The following is a 14064-nucleotide window of genomic DNA, read 5'->3' as shown; positions in this document are numbered from 1 at the left end:
CCCCGAAAAACCAGATGAGTGACAACAAGTGCCTGAAAGGTCAAATAACAGGTGGCGGCGAGATCCCTCTAAAAGCCCCCAAAAAAAAAACGACAGAACCACTCCAAGAAGGAAAACAAAAAGACTCAAGTAATTAAATTCACGGGGAATTCACTGAAAATGTGATTCTCAATGAGCTGGCTAAAAGACTAGAAATTGACTTTCTTTGAAAATTATACATATTGTGTAAATATTCGCACACCACAGTGAGCACATTAACATTGAAAATGATGGAGGTACTGTGGAGCAGAGGTTAGCCGCAGTGAGTACTCCGATCCCCTTGGGCAAGGTACAGTACCACGCTTCATCTGAATCCTAACCACGGACACCCGCTGGGTGAACGCTCTCGCACAAAGAAAAAAAACTGTCATTTATTCTCCTCAGGAGGGCCTCTGCTGAGGGAATAAATGAATTAATTAAAGGAATATCTAAATTAACGCTGCCCCCACGACCTGGAGTGACCTAGAGTGTACAACATGGCTGCCAAGAAGATTACATGCTTCTGGTTCTCTCTTCCTGTGTGCACTTTGCTAGGCTGAAATAAAAGGTAGAACTGAAAAAACAGAGCACTTTTTTACCATGGTCAGAATGCACTCACTGTCCCAATAAATATCACTGGTCATTTCCCTCTGGTTCAATGTAAACTGCTGCAAAAAAAGAACTACATCCCCCACAATGCATCCTGAGCACTGAGTAACAAATGCAACAAAGGCTCGCTGAAGATAGTTCATCCTTCCGAGGTTCTCTGAGGCTACAAGGTTAACAACCTGAGATGAGATGCTGAGTAACACGTGCTCAGATACGTGCACAGACCAGCTGGAGCGCGGCATCTCCGGAGGCACTGGAGCATCTCTCAGAATCATTCCCTGTGTCTTTCTGTGCCAGTGGACAGAGAGCGAGAGATAATTTACAGTGAATTCTTCTTCATATTCATTCACCTAACTAAATTAAAAGCACTGCTCACTGCTGCTCTTTGCTTGCCAGCTGAATGTAAACACACTCAGGAACAGAAATCATCTTCAATCACAGGCTAGCGGGAGGCATCCAATACTGCCACTGTGGTGTCTTGTGCTTCACTTTCAGTAATAAATTTACACTTACACTGGCAACATTTACACAGCGATATTCTTCACTGAGCTTTACGTTACTGAACACCACATTATTGGCATTTAGCAGACGCTCTTATGCAGATTAACTTACACAGGTTAAAATTTATTACGTTACCCATTTATACAGCTGGATATTTACTTAGGCAATTCTGGGTTAAATGCCTTGCCCAAGGGTACAACAGCTGTTCCCCAAGGTGAATCGAACTGGCAACCTTTTGGTCACAAGTCCCGCTCCTTGCCACTATGCTACACTGCTGCCCCATTTGCTTAAATGTATTAGCCACCTGAAAGTTAAGGGTGAAGTACCACTGCATTTAGAATGGATAACCCACACCCCCTCTCTACATCTGACTGCGGAGTCCCCTCTCCAGTGTTGCCACGGTTTCCTCCAGAATTACTCCTGCGTCCTTCAGTCTCCAGAACAAAAGGGAAAAAGGCGACATTTTCAGTGTCTCCTGGCAGATATTTTGATTTCCTCTCTTAGCTGTCATGGCACAGCAGGGGCTCAGCTCCGGTACTCTGCCCCACAGAAGTCCTACAGAAGTCAAGAGGTCACATCTGCGCATCCATCCTTCCAGGAAAAACAACCTCATTAACAGCTCCTCCCCACCTTCGAATATGATTACCCCGCTCGACTTCGGGCGCAACCAAATCACTGCCGCAAAGCAATTTTTTCAGAAAGGGAAATAGCTTTCAAATTCAATCCCCCGGCTCGAATCTGAAAGTAAAATGAGTAGTCCGAAGGCAGGCGGCAAAGGAAAAAAGAGAAACAGAGAATTATCTACCTGCCTGGGAAAGAGAGCGCCAGACAGTGACTCTGTTCAGTTCAGTCTATGGGAGCTCAGCGTGAGCTTCCTCTCAGCAGCTTCCCTAACGCGGCACGATTGTTACCACATCACCACGATGTCGGAAGTCACGCTGCTAGAATGTGGTGTGTTAGCTGGTGGAGGCGTCGCAGTCTGTGCCGTTGTGCTAGCTGTGGAACGTTTCTGGGATGGGGACAAGGTTGGTGGAGTTCCACGGATTGTTTGTCCAAAGACTCAAAGCCCATAGGTAACCAAACCACATGAGGACTTAGAAGGGCAAACAGTGACAGATGTTTTGATTAAGAAGTGGGCCAGATGGTGATCAGGAGCTTGTGTTTGGGTGTGGCAGTGGTGGCTACTTTGATAAGCTCTGCAGAAAACACTTCAGGAACATATCAGGCAGAAGAAATCCTGCAGCTTGTGAAAACTAGTGACCACGAACAGAGCATCTTCATTATGTCATTATAATAGCAGACAGTAAAAATTATATTCCTTAAAAAAATCAAACTGCATCAAAAACTAAACAGGACATGATACAGTCAGTGATGATGATGGAGGCAGGAAGAAAGGTAAGGCATCTGAGGAAAAATGCAACTGATCTGGGATCGGTCCTTTACATGAGAAGTCTATGGTTTCAACAAATTCATGATTTGCATGTACCACTAAAATAGCTCACAGTGGCACAGTGTGCGAGTTGTTCTTTTGGTGAGCGTAGCAAGCGTTTGACGTAAACGCAAAATATTTTACCTTCGGCCGCGATCGCAGTCTTCCAGCATGCTACTTCTTCCTCCATACTGTACCTCCCTCCTTCCCTGCAGCTGATGATTACATCGCTAATCCCAGACGACAAAACTCAGGCAAACACGCATCGCTCCCAGTTCCTCACCTCCTTGGCTCCGGCTCCTCTTCGCTGGAGTCTAATCAGCGGCTAATGGCCGCACCACCTGCTCATCATCGGCTTGTCACATCCATTCATCAATAACGATCAGTCACCTTGTTTTCAGCAACCTTACAGCTCCCGCTGCAGTTGCTCTACCCGCTGGTAACACAGCACAGACACAGGCAAAGCATTTAACCTCGTTACCGTGTCCAGGTGTGTCACCTTACGGTTCGTGGCTTCTGCATAAAAGTCAAGGACCTTGCGGTTGGGAGTTTCTGACCGTTGACAGCAGAAGGTTCCGGGTTCAACCCCCTGCCACAGACTCTTAATACTTGGATTAGCACAGTTAGTCTAGCGCATTCCACATTGAAAATTTTGTCTCTGTCTAATTGTGAACATTCTTTGTGGGTGTGGTCTAAAAGAGAATATAGCATTGCATTAGTGTCATTTAGCAGACATTGTTATCCAGAGCAACTTACAAGGGTTACTGTTTTACACGTTATCCATTCAGACAGCTGGATGTATACTGAGGTAATTGTGGGTTAAATACCTCGCCCCAGCAGGGAATGAAACCAGCAACCTTTCGGTTACATGGACTGCGCCTTACCACTATGCTATACTGCTGCCCCAACTTTTACTAAACTGGTAAATATGAATGCAGGCAGCAAGAACCCCCTGGATGGAGGGCAGGCAGAACACAGGAGCTTAATATTGGGTCATAACAGAACGTCTGGGCCCTTGCTGTGACACACCAATAACTTTTCTGGAAAAAGACAGACTGAAGCTACAGCAAACATGTAGGCCCATTTATATTCTGGGGATTGCGTTTATCGATCATCAGTTTGTTTCACCTCTCATTTCATTTAGCCACATTCTTAAATTCGCTGGGAAGACACTTCACTCCATTCATTTCAACATACAGGACTCTCACTCTGTCTCTTGTGTCTCTCAGTCTTTCATTTTCAGGATAGTCCATTTCATATATAAAAATCTCCTACTATACAGTGACATTATGTAATACGCAACATCAGAGGATTGTGGGTTCACGACCTGGCGGGTGTCTCATATCATATCAAAGACTTTACATACAGTGTCCACCGGCTGTCTGTTTGGCTATAGATATTAGAGAGGGAGCTCAGTGGTTCCTAACCCACTACCCAAAGTGAGCCACAGGAGTGGTTCAGACCCATACCACTCAACCACTATTTGCCAGGCAATTCTCTACATCAAGAAGCATTTTTTTAGTTTCTCAAATCAACTGTGTAAAAACCATAATGCACTTTGGTCTTTAACACTGAGTACGTTTTGCTGTTAGCACTTAGCTAAATGTTGTAAGCGACGTGTGACACTGCCAGGATCATGGCATTAGAGGAAAAACTTAACATCTGCTGTTATTCATTGTTCAGAGCTAAGGACAAAGTGCATTAATGGTCAGGTGGAACAGAGGTGCTTTCATCAGACAGCCATTTCCACCCTTTCACTGTCAAACGTCAAGCGGGTCACACACCTGTTCGCAGACACGCTGCCATTTCGAGAATTGCAGGATTAGTACACTGGCCTAGTAATACCCCACCTGACCTGACCCCTATCCATCCTGTGGACCACCGCAACACCAAGCAACTCCTGGTTAAAGCTTCCTGAATGAACACACAGCTGGCAGCTATCGAGGATCTGGTACACTTTGGGCCCAAGCAGGAAGGAGACAGACAGAAGCACTGGACATGGGACGGGAGTGTCCCAGTGACCCCTGGGGTCTGTCAAGATGGCACCCAAGCAGGGCTGGTTCTGCTGCCAGGCGGCTGGTCGGAGGACAACTCCTCATCACCCACACTCCATGGGGAGGAATCTTGCAGGTAAATGAGAGAAACTGCCCGACTGCAACTTTCATTTCTCAAAGTGCAATGTTTAAATCTAATTGTCACTGTATGCTTTAGCGCCACGTCTAAAACATGAAATATACCCAATAAAAAATATGCATTGTAAAAACACAGACTGAATGCTGATAATGGTATTTTGTACACCGAACATAAAGATATTAATAAAGATATAACAAACAGGAATAAATCAAAAGTCTTTATAATATATGGTATGACAGAAACTAGCTCTGAACATTAAATTCAATCACACCTTAATTATTCTACCAATATGCAGCAAGCAACCATCAACAGGCTTCAAGTTCAGCTGAAAAACATGAACCAAAACAACCAAAAACAAACCAAAAAATTCTATTTGTATAATGATTTATCAAATGACATACCAGAACTCAAGGGTCAACTTTCATTTGTGCATCAACTTTGGGGGGAAAAAAGGGGGGGAGGGTAACCTTGATTTTCTAACCTTGTAACACCCTCCCTCTCTGCATCCCAGTCCCCTAAAATTTTGTGCTGAGGAATGACTTTCTGCCATGCAGTAGTCCCATGTTTCATTTCACTCACACACATTATATTCAACCTACCTCCGCAAAATAAATTCCCTTCATTTTTCAGGCCCAGATACGGAGACTTCACCTCATTAGAGAAGGTCACTTCTGGCATGTGATCAATTGTGAAAGGCGTTTAAAAAAAAAAAAAAAGGTACAGGAACTGTATCTGCTGTAAGTACTTCTTGTGGGGAAAGTGACTGGGAAGGAACCTCGCTGTGATTCTTTCCATCCTGGGTAAAGTTGTCCAGTTTCACGTGGGTGACTAAAAAAACATTAAAAATCGCTTCACGTTCCTGCATGGCATGGAGCGCCCTCAGGCCACCCCCAAAAAAAGTGCCCCAAGCTCCGTTAACATGAGGGTCTGCCTGACCGCTGGTCTGGATGGCAAAGATGCAAACACTCACAAGCGCTGATCGAGTCACCTAAACAAAACCTACACTACATGGACAAAAGTATTTGGACGCCTGACCATTACATTGTAATGACATTGTATTCAAATACATATACTTTAATATGGAGTTATACATATACTTTAATATGGAGTTGGTCCCCCTTTTGCAGCTATAACAGCTTCCACTCTTCTTGGAAGGCTTTCCACAAGATTTTCGAGTGTTTCTGTGGGAATTTGTGCCCATTCATTCTGAAGAGCATTTATGAGGTCAGGCACTGATGTTGGACGAGAAGGCCTGGCTCGCAATCTCCGTTCCAGGTCATTCTAAAGGTGCTCGATGGGGTTGAGGTCAGGGCTCTGTGCGGGCCAGTCAAGTTCTTCCACACCAAACTCATCAAACCATGTCTTTATAGTCCTTGCTTTGTGCACTGGGGCGCAGTCATGTTGGAATAGAAAAGGGCCTTCCCCAAACTGTTGCCACAAAGTTGGAAGCATAGCATTGTCCAAAATGTCTTGGTATGTTGAAGCATTAAGATTGCCCTTCACTGGAGATAAGGGGCCTAGCCCAAACCCTGAAAAACAGGTGTGGCCAAATACTTTTGTCCATATAGTGTACCTTGAGCACCCTCCTGCGTAACATTTCCATAAAGACAAAGGAGTAGCTTGACATCTGAACTTACATGCTGTGTTGTGTTAATTTTTATAACCCACAAATGTGTTCAGATTTCCAGAGCACAAAAGCAAAATAAGAAGATTACATCCATCAGAGTGCCATAACAAAGTGAAAGTCATATTTTGAACCATCTACCCATGTAGTACAATACCACACGGGGCCAAGGCCATACAGAATGTGTCTACGTACAAGGCAGCCAAGCTGCTAAACTGTTGTCAAACCATATCAAACCAACTGGAACCAGTTCATCTGACAGTGGCGGATTGAACCTTCTCTCCCCAGTCAATGGGGATCACATTAGCCTTGTTCAGCTGTTGCTATCTTCTTGTTAGTGGTAGCTCTATCAATGTGCAGATCACCAAGCAGAAAAAGGAACCAGCCAAGTGTGATGTGACCTCAAATGAAGTGTGATGTGGTGTACGTCTTCACTTCCTGTAGTCAAGTTCCAGAACACATTGTACTGAATTGTCAAAAAAAGGGACATGGTCATGGGACGGAAAGTTTTTCCCCAAGACCAACACATTTCTACAAAAAATGTGAAGGTCGCAGTCACGCATCAGAGTAGAAGCACCACAAACTGAAATAACAGATAACTTTCACCACTCCTGATCAAAAATGAAAACCTCCTGTCTGCATTTCACACAAAATACTCTGTCACTGCCAAATCATAATGCACAAACCTGACATTAATCCAACCCGAAAGACACCTCCAGAGTTGAGTGAATTTAATCTCAGAGGGGATAGCACCTCTGCCCAAACCGAAATGGGATTTGCTGATTTTCTTTCACAACCTTTGCCTGTATTCCACTGCATGGCATTATCTTTGCAATAACACTTCAATGTGGTAATGCACACTCTCAGATCAGGTGAAGGATGCTAATCAGATCAGGAGTTTGCTCGGAATGTTCATTTCCTTCCTCCCCTTCATGTATTCCATGCATGACTTTTCAGGCAGTGGCAATGTAGCATAGAGGTTAAGGAGCAGGACTCATAACCAAAAGGTTTCTGATTCAACTCCCCACTGGGGCACTGCTGCGGTATCCTTGGGCAAGGTAATGAACCCAAAATTGCCTTACTAAACATCCAGCTGTATAAATGGATATTGATGTTAAAAAAAAAAACTGTAAACAATGTAAGCCATTGTGGATAAGAGTGTCTGCTAAATACCAATAATGTGCTGTTGTTGTGAAGCTTAGTTTCTTAAAAAAAACTCACTGAGTTTTGAAACACTGGATGCAACCAAAAAGAAAGAGAGTGAGCCAGACAAATAATGCTAGACAGTGCAAAACTTAAGAGTAACAGCAGAGTGGAATCAATAAGGTAAGACTTCCCCTGACACAAATTACCCCCCCCCCCCCCCCAATCCAGCGTAGACGCCGCTTCTCTCCCAACAGATGGGAGCCAATTAGACACCTGACTCGGGGAAAACACTTGAGTGCGCCCGTGTGAAACCCACGCGCGTACGAGGCGAACGGGCTAGCGGAAAGCGAACCTGCCACCGCCATTTTGGGAGTGGGAGAATTAATGAGGAAACAGCACCAGAGCGGGGGGTTCACTAGGGGGGTGAAAAGTCGGAAAAGGGGTTTAAAATAAAAATAATTTTTTAAAAAGTGAGAAAAGGGATTCAAATATAAAATAAAGATTAAAAAAAAACTACCGGAAAGAATTACGACCGAGAGGCGACAGCTTTCTCAAGACACTTTCACGTGACTTTGTGACAAACCACGCACTCGCGATCAGCTGGGCGGCCACATTCGGAAGCCTTTCTTTTTCGCACGAGGAGGAGGAAACTAATCACTCGACCCCAACAAGGAAAGAGCAAACGGATTACTTAATCCGTAAAGCAGGAACAAATCTGCTGCTTTTAAATTAACTTACATCGTGTTGGGCTGTCTTTATCGTTGTCGTGACCTTTTCAGCGCTGAATAAATGTATTTGTACGCTCAACGCATTCTTCCAAGCCCCGTCATCCTCTGGGTCTGCTGGTATCGTTAAAAATGTCATTTGTCACCTGTGTATGTGGATTTTGTTCAAACGTACTTCTGCATAGTGTCTGCAGCCCTTCTCTCTGATGTGTGATGTTATTTCCTCTGGGATTTTCAAGGAACCCAAGTGACAAGGTGCTCTCATTTCCATCCTGACCCCACATTCACTCAGCCAATTACAAATCCTGCATAGGTCAAGGCGAACAGCCCAGACACAAGCAGACAATGACTCTTAAAGCACCATGTGACAATATTTCAATGTGTCCCCGGTCACGACAGCCATTAGCATCCAGGGCACGGGAGACCAGGGCTTGCATGTTACGCTCGTCAAACGGTGCCCTGACCTTTTGGCGACCCACTCTTCAACGTGAAGCAGTGTCAGTTTTACAAGGATACGAAGTGAGCATCCGTGTCCTTCGTTTGCTGTGCTGGGGCTGCTGGTGAGATACTGCGGTCGGCCTGCGATTTTGCGTGTATGTGAAGAACAGAGAAGAGGAGAGACGTCTGAGGGAGGATTCACCCCCCCCCCCCCCCCCCCGCCACTAAGAGCGGAGAGAAAAACCTGTCACAAGAAATAAGGCCGATGTCTCTCTCATCCCAGGGGGAGCTTGGAACCCTTTCTGATGCTTCAATCTTGCTTTGAAAAAAAGAAAGAAAAGGAAGTTTTGATTTTGAAACTCTCAAGTCGCTCAGAAGCTGCCAAAAAAGGATTAAATAAAATGCCACCAAGAATTAAACTCTGTGATGTTGAAGACGCATTCAGAGCTGAAAATACTCCTCAGCTTTTTTGTGCTTCCCCCATTTCAAGGCGCTTGTTTACCTCAGCCCCCCTCCCCAAACGCTCAAACCTGAAACTGCCAGACGTACTTACATAACATCAAAAAAAAAACGGTTCAAAGAGCGCAAGCACCTATGAACACCGCTGACATTCAAACAGACAGGGAGAAGGCCTACATGTTAAAACAGAGCAGTCAGGCTACCGTTGCCTAGAATTTACTGTGCTGAGAGTTTAGGCTCAGTGAATGATAACGCCGAGAAAAAGCGGGACAAACAGAAAAACAGGCCATATGAGAGATCTGGCAATGCGAGAACCGTTTCTGAGGTGCGGGGGAGAGAGAGGGATTTGGTACACAAGCCTAATGAATAAATATGAATCATGGGACTCACAGCCTTCCCAGCGCACTTCTCCACATTCAAACTCCTTCCCTCAGAGTCCCGTTTATCGACAGCACTTTATTCCCTCTTAAAAGTTAATTGTCATCTTAAAAACAAAATCGCTGATGGCTTGTCCTGATTTAGTGGTTATCAATTCCTTTGATTTAGGCCGGGATAATTAAACACAATGAAATACGGCAACCTCTCGCAGCCTCGCGATTAAGATCCACAATGAATCTTTGCACGGACAAAACAAAGCAAAACAAAGGCGAACGCCTTGCCTTCCCCGCCCGCATTCCTTACTGCAGAGCAGAAAGCAGCGGGCTACCTGTGGTCATTACATGGGGGTTTCCTACAGCAGGCCAAGCCTCGGACCACATCCTTACACTGCACACAGCGGGGAACAGCTGCTAACAGCAGCCCGACGCTCACATCCTCCACCTCGACAGCAAGGAAATGGTTATCATCAAGCTCTGTGTACAGCGTCAAAATCTCACACCCACAAACCCCCTTGTGAGGCTGTTTTTCCTAATGGGCCATCTTCATTCTCTTTCTGTGAGCTCCCCACAGGTAAGACAAGTAGATTATCAGACTTCACCCGTGTCGCAATGCTCACTTTGCGCATACTTTGGAAGAAACAGAGTGGCAAGTACTAGCGGATTACCCCAGACATTACCTGAGACACAGCTCAAAGCGAGGGATGAAAAACAGACAGTGTGGATGTTCTGGGCAGGAGCAGAATATTAAACGGATACACAAATAAAGCCATTGCGACGCAGCCTCTTATTAGTGCAGGAGTGCGGAGCACTGATTAGAGAACTGTAATCATAACCAGGAGGTTGGGGGCTTAAATCCACAGCGAGGCACAGCCTGGAGGACTGCACTTAACCTGAATAGCTTCAGTAAATATCCGGCCATATTAATACAGAACACGAAAGAAAAAATGTGAGCCATGCAATGCAGGTTGCCCTGGATAAGGGCTTCAGCCGAGCAGACAAATAATGCCATTAATCTGAGGTCAGCCCCAGTCTTATTAAGGAGCACGAGAGCCTGAGCATGCAGCAGAGAGCTGCAGAGACAGACAGAGACACGCAAGCCTGACAGAATTCCTCAGAGAACAGCTCCACATTCTGGGGATGACTGCGCTGGGCAGCAGCGTGGCTTAGCGGTAAGGAGCAGGGCTTATACCCAAAAGGTTGGGGGTTCAATTTCCCACTGGGGCACTGCTGTTGTACCCTCGTGCGAGGTACTTAACCCAAAATTCGGTTTCCTCAGTATCCCTCAATTTCAGCCAGCTGCATAAATGGATAACACGTAAAACTGTAACCTATGTAAATAGCTCTGGATAAGAGGGTCTGCTAAATGACAATCATGTAATGTAAAGTCATTATCCTCTTTGAAAATCCAGGTGGAATGAGACAAAGGTCAAAACCCGTAGCCCCACGCTTGTGTTTTCAATTCAGGGCAGCACCGGGTTTCAGTCAACATGCCTTCTTAATAACCTCCAAGCACTGCGCTGCTATCCAATCACCCCCACCCCGCCAACTCTGTGCTCCGCACGGCGGGAGGTAACGCCAGGACACTGGCATTCCCATTCACACCTCTTTCGCCCGCGACCGGCTGCGACACTGCAGGGCTCCTTCGAACCGACGCCTTCCCCCTTTTCCCTGGCTGTGAGCAAACACAATACCATCCACAGCTTCAGAGCCGAGAGAAAGGAGGAACGAAGAAGAATGCGTGTTCTTTTTCCCCCGGTCACACAAGACTCGACAAAGCCCAGCCAGCCTGCCACTGAGAGCCTTTACACACAGGTTTGGAGGCAGTTAGTCTGGTTTCTACATCTGCACACACACCCAAATCAAGAGCACCTTTAAGCACTTTAAGCGTAAAGATGAACAGCAGTGTAGCATAATGGTAAGGAGCGGGACTCGAAAACAAAAGGTTGCTGGTTTGATTCCCCACTGAGGCACTGCTGCCGTACCCTTGGGCAAGGGTACCTAACCTAGTGCTACCTCAGTAAAAATGTCCAGCTGTGTAAATGGATAACAAGAAACAATCCCAACCTATGCAAGTCGCTCTGGATAAGAGCATCTGCTAAATAACAGTAATGTACTGTTAAGATGAGGAGGGTCAAGTCAGAATTTGGGAAGCCTTTTCCGAAACCACCCCCCCACAGCTGCCGTATGAAGTCCCCGCACCGCATTAGCATGAGCAAATGAAAAGCTGCGCAAGTGCACTGACAGATTTCTTGGGTCAGTGGGTTTAAAAGGTGACCCACTGAGGGTCCTGCGTTACATGCTAATCACCCCCTCGGATCTGAAAAAGCACCGCACTGACATCATAGCAACTAGCTAGCCGACTCGTCTGGTAAAAAGATGAACATTCTGATTACATTTATTATGCACACCCCATACTACGGAATCCCGTGCAGCCTAGGTCATAAACCCACTACCCACACGCGACACAGATCCAAACGGTGGTGTGTACATATATGGAAATTGTTTTGTGCTCAATCTTGGTTAAAATATGCATGCAAAAAGTGTATGAAGAGGCGTCGCTTCAGGTCTTTTTTTTCTTTGTCTTATTTTCATAATTGCAAGGGTAAACTTCCCCAGGTGATATTAGAGCGAAGTGACACTGCCGCCCTAGACTCGTGGCGACAGGGGAGGCTCGCTGATCTTTGCAAGCACTCTTGTTTGTCCGAGGACAGTGCCTCCCGATCTCTTTGTTTCTACAGAGCCGCTCGCTCGAAAACTCTACAGATCTCGTTCTGGAGCAAGGCCGTCTGCTCAGATGGTCCACTGATGAATGTGATGTCTTCATCGCTTTCAGACAATGTGGACAGCCCATTCCCACACCACAGCGACGCCGCGGCTGCTTAATAAATGACATTCTTGGACTAAATAAAACAACAAAGATATGCACTATGAAATTAGCATCAAACGACACGGGATAGCACAGGGAACACACATTATTCTACACGAGCAAGATGCACTTCAGAACGATGATACTTAGTCTAGCAGCACCCCCACCGTCAATAGCTGTTTGATAGAATAACGATTACCTGTAAAATGGAAACAATTTTTTTTTCAGTAATCTGAGAGTTACGCCACATTTTAGAAGGAATGGCAACACTGCCTTCTTACACAGAACATACAGTTACATATTTACGAATAACATACCAACAGATGGGTACTGCTGTTGCCTTACAATCGAAGGCTGAACGAATGCACGGCTTCCGCATTCAGAAAAATAACGCCAGTAACAATTGAATCGCACGATTAACGAAGTCGAAGCGTTCGTCTTGTACCTGATTATGTCACCGTCTGTCGTCTCTCTCGCTGCAGGTTTCGAGGCTGGAGGGAAATTGTTCATTTCGGTCCGGACAGACAAGGAGGAGACGAGCGGCAGGGCGAACATAGCTTTGTTGCGCCTGCACCTAATCACTTGCACCAAATGTGTCGGGTCTAGGTCTGGGGGTTACGGCACAAAGGACGCTTCCTAGTCTGTATTTTGGGTCTTGTTTGTTTACAAAAGAAGCGCAGCGCAGGCATGATCTAGTCGTTGTACGTACGATTCTATCATTGAAAAAATCACTGTATGCTTAACTGCAGTTCTGTTCTTTCGAAACAGTAAGTGGCGAGTGCACTTGCATTTTTGTCATTTGTGTACTTTGCTCATACAGTATTTGAAAATAGCTTAATATATCAGTTTGAACCAACCCCTGCAGAGGCTATTAAGACAACTGAGGACAAAAGACGTTACGGTATGACTTTTTTTCTGTCAAATTGTAGTTTTAGGAGGTAGCCAGTCAGCTACATTTGGCTAAACAATAATTGTCCTCGTGCAGGAAGCAAATTCTCGTTCGCTACAACGAAGTAGATGGTGTAAGGGTGACGTTTCCTGAAACATTACAATGCTGAAAACAATTTCAACGTAGCCATTGCTCGCTGACTATAAAATATCCTGATTATATTGGTGTACTGAGAGATTAAAGCCACAACTGAACTGACACAGTCACCTCGCTGATGTCAGATGCAGTAGATTTTGCAACGTCTCTACATCCAAGTTAGAGGCGAAATATTATTTTTGATCATATTAAAAGAGCTCACCTTTGAAATCCTTTCACGACTCAGTATATTATCAAGGTGTATCCACATTCAGTGTTCGCTGGCGAAAAATATCGGACAGCATTTAGGTCGTCAAGTGAATCTCTCTACAGGATGTAAAACACGCTCCCTCCTCTGCCTCACTGTTTCTGTTTTCTTCTGTTTTTTAACCCAACTACATGAAGGCCACGCCCACCACTTCGGTCTCACCCATGGCGGAGCAGCTTCCTCCTCTATACACCGCCCACTGTGTAAAACCACGCCCACTGTGTAACATCACAAGCACCATCACGTACCTAATCGAACGTGTTGCAAGAGTGGAATCAGGAGTGTTGCGCGGTTTCACAAGCAAAAACCAGATATAAACTCCACAACGGGCAAAATAATTGTGCAACGAGGTGACCGAAAGCACAGGACATTACATAGATATCAATGATCAGGAGCCGTGACAGAAGACGTATTATTTATGTAAAGTTACTGTCTTCAGATATTGTT

The 14064-nt window shown here is 45.3% G+C and overlaps 1 protein-coding gene across 2 annotated transcripts in view; it reads right to left on the bottom strand.

Moving 5' to 3' along the window:
• Positions 1-13711, bottom strand: part of LOC118773486 (E3 ubiquitin-protein ligase RNF152-like) — a 33424-nt gene extending 19713 nt beyond the window's left edge. Inside the window, exon 1 of one of the 2 annotated variants that reach the window (XM_036522437.1) lies at positions 13573-13711. The gene's annotated coding sequence lies outside the window, so the exon portion shown is untranslated. Of the gene's footprint in view, positions 1-12770; positions 12821-13572 lie in introns of those variants that run through there. The other variant, XM_036522438.1, reaches the window with a different exon arrangement.
• Between the last annotated feature and the right edge of the window lie 353 nt (positions 13712-14064).

This window comes from Megalops cyprinoides, chromosome 2, assembly GCF_013368585.1.
Source record: "Megalops cyprinoides isolate fMegCyp1 chromosome 2, fMegCyp1.pri, whole genome shotgun sequence".
In the NCBI taxonomy this organism is placed as follows: Eukaryota; Metazoa; Chordata; class Actinopteri; order Elopiformes; family Megalopidae; genus Megalops; species Megalops cyprinoides.
The sequence above is the reverse complement of the archived record's forward strand: the minus strand, read 5'-3'. Positions and strand labels throughout refer to the sequence as shown.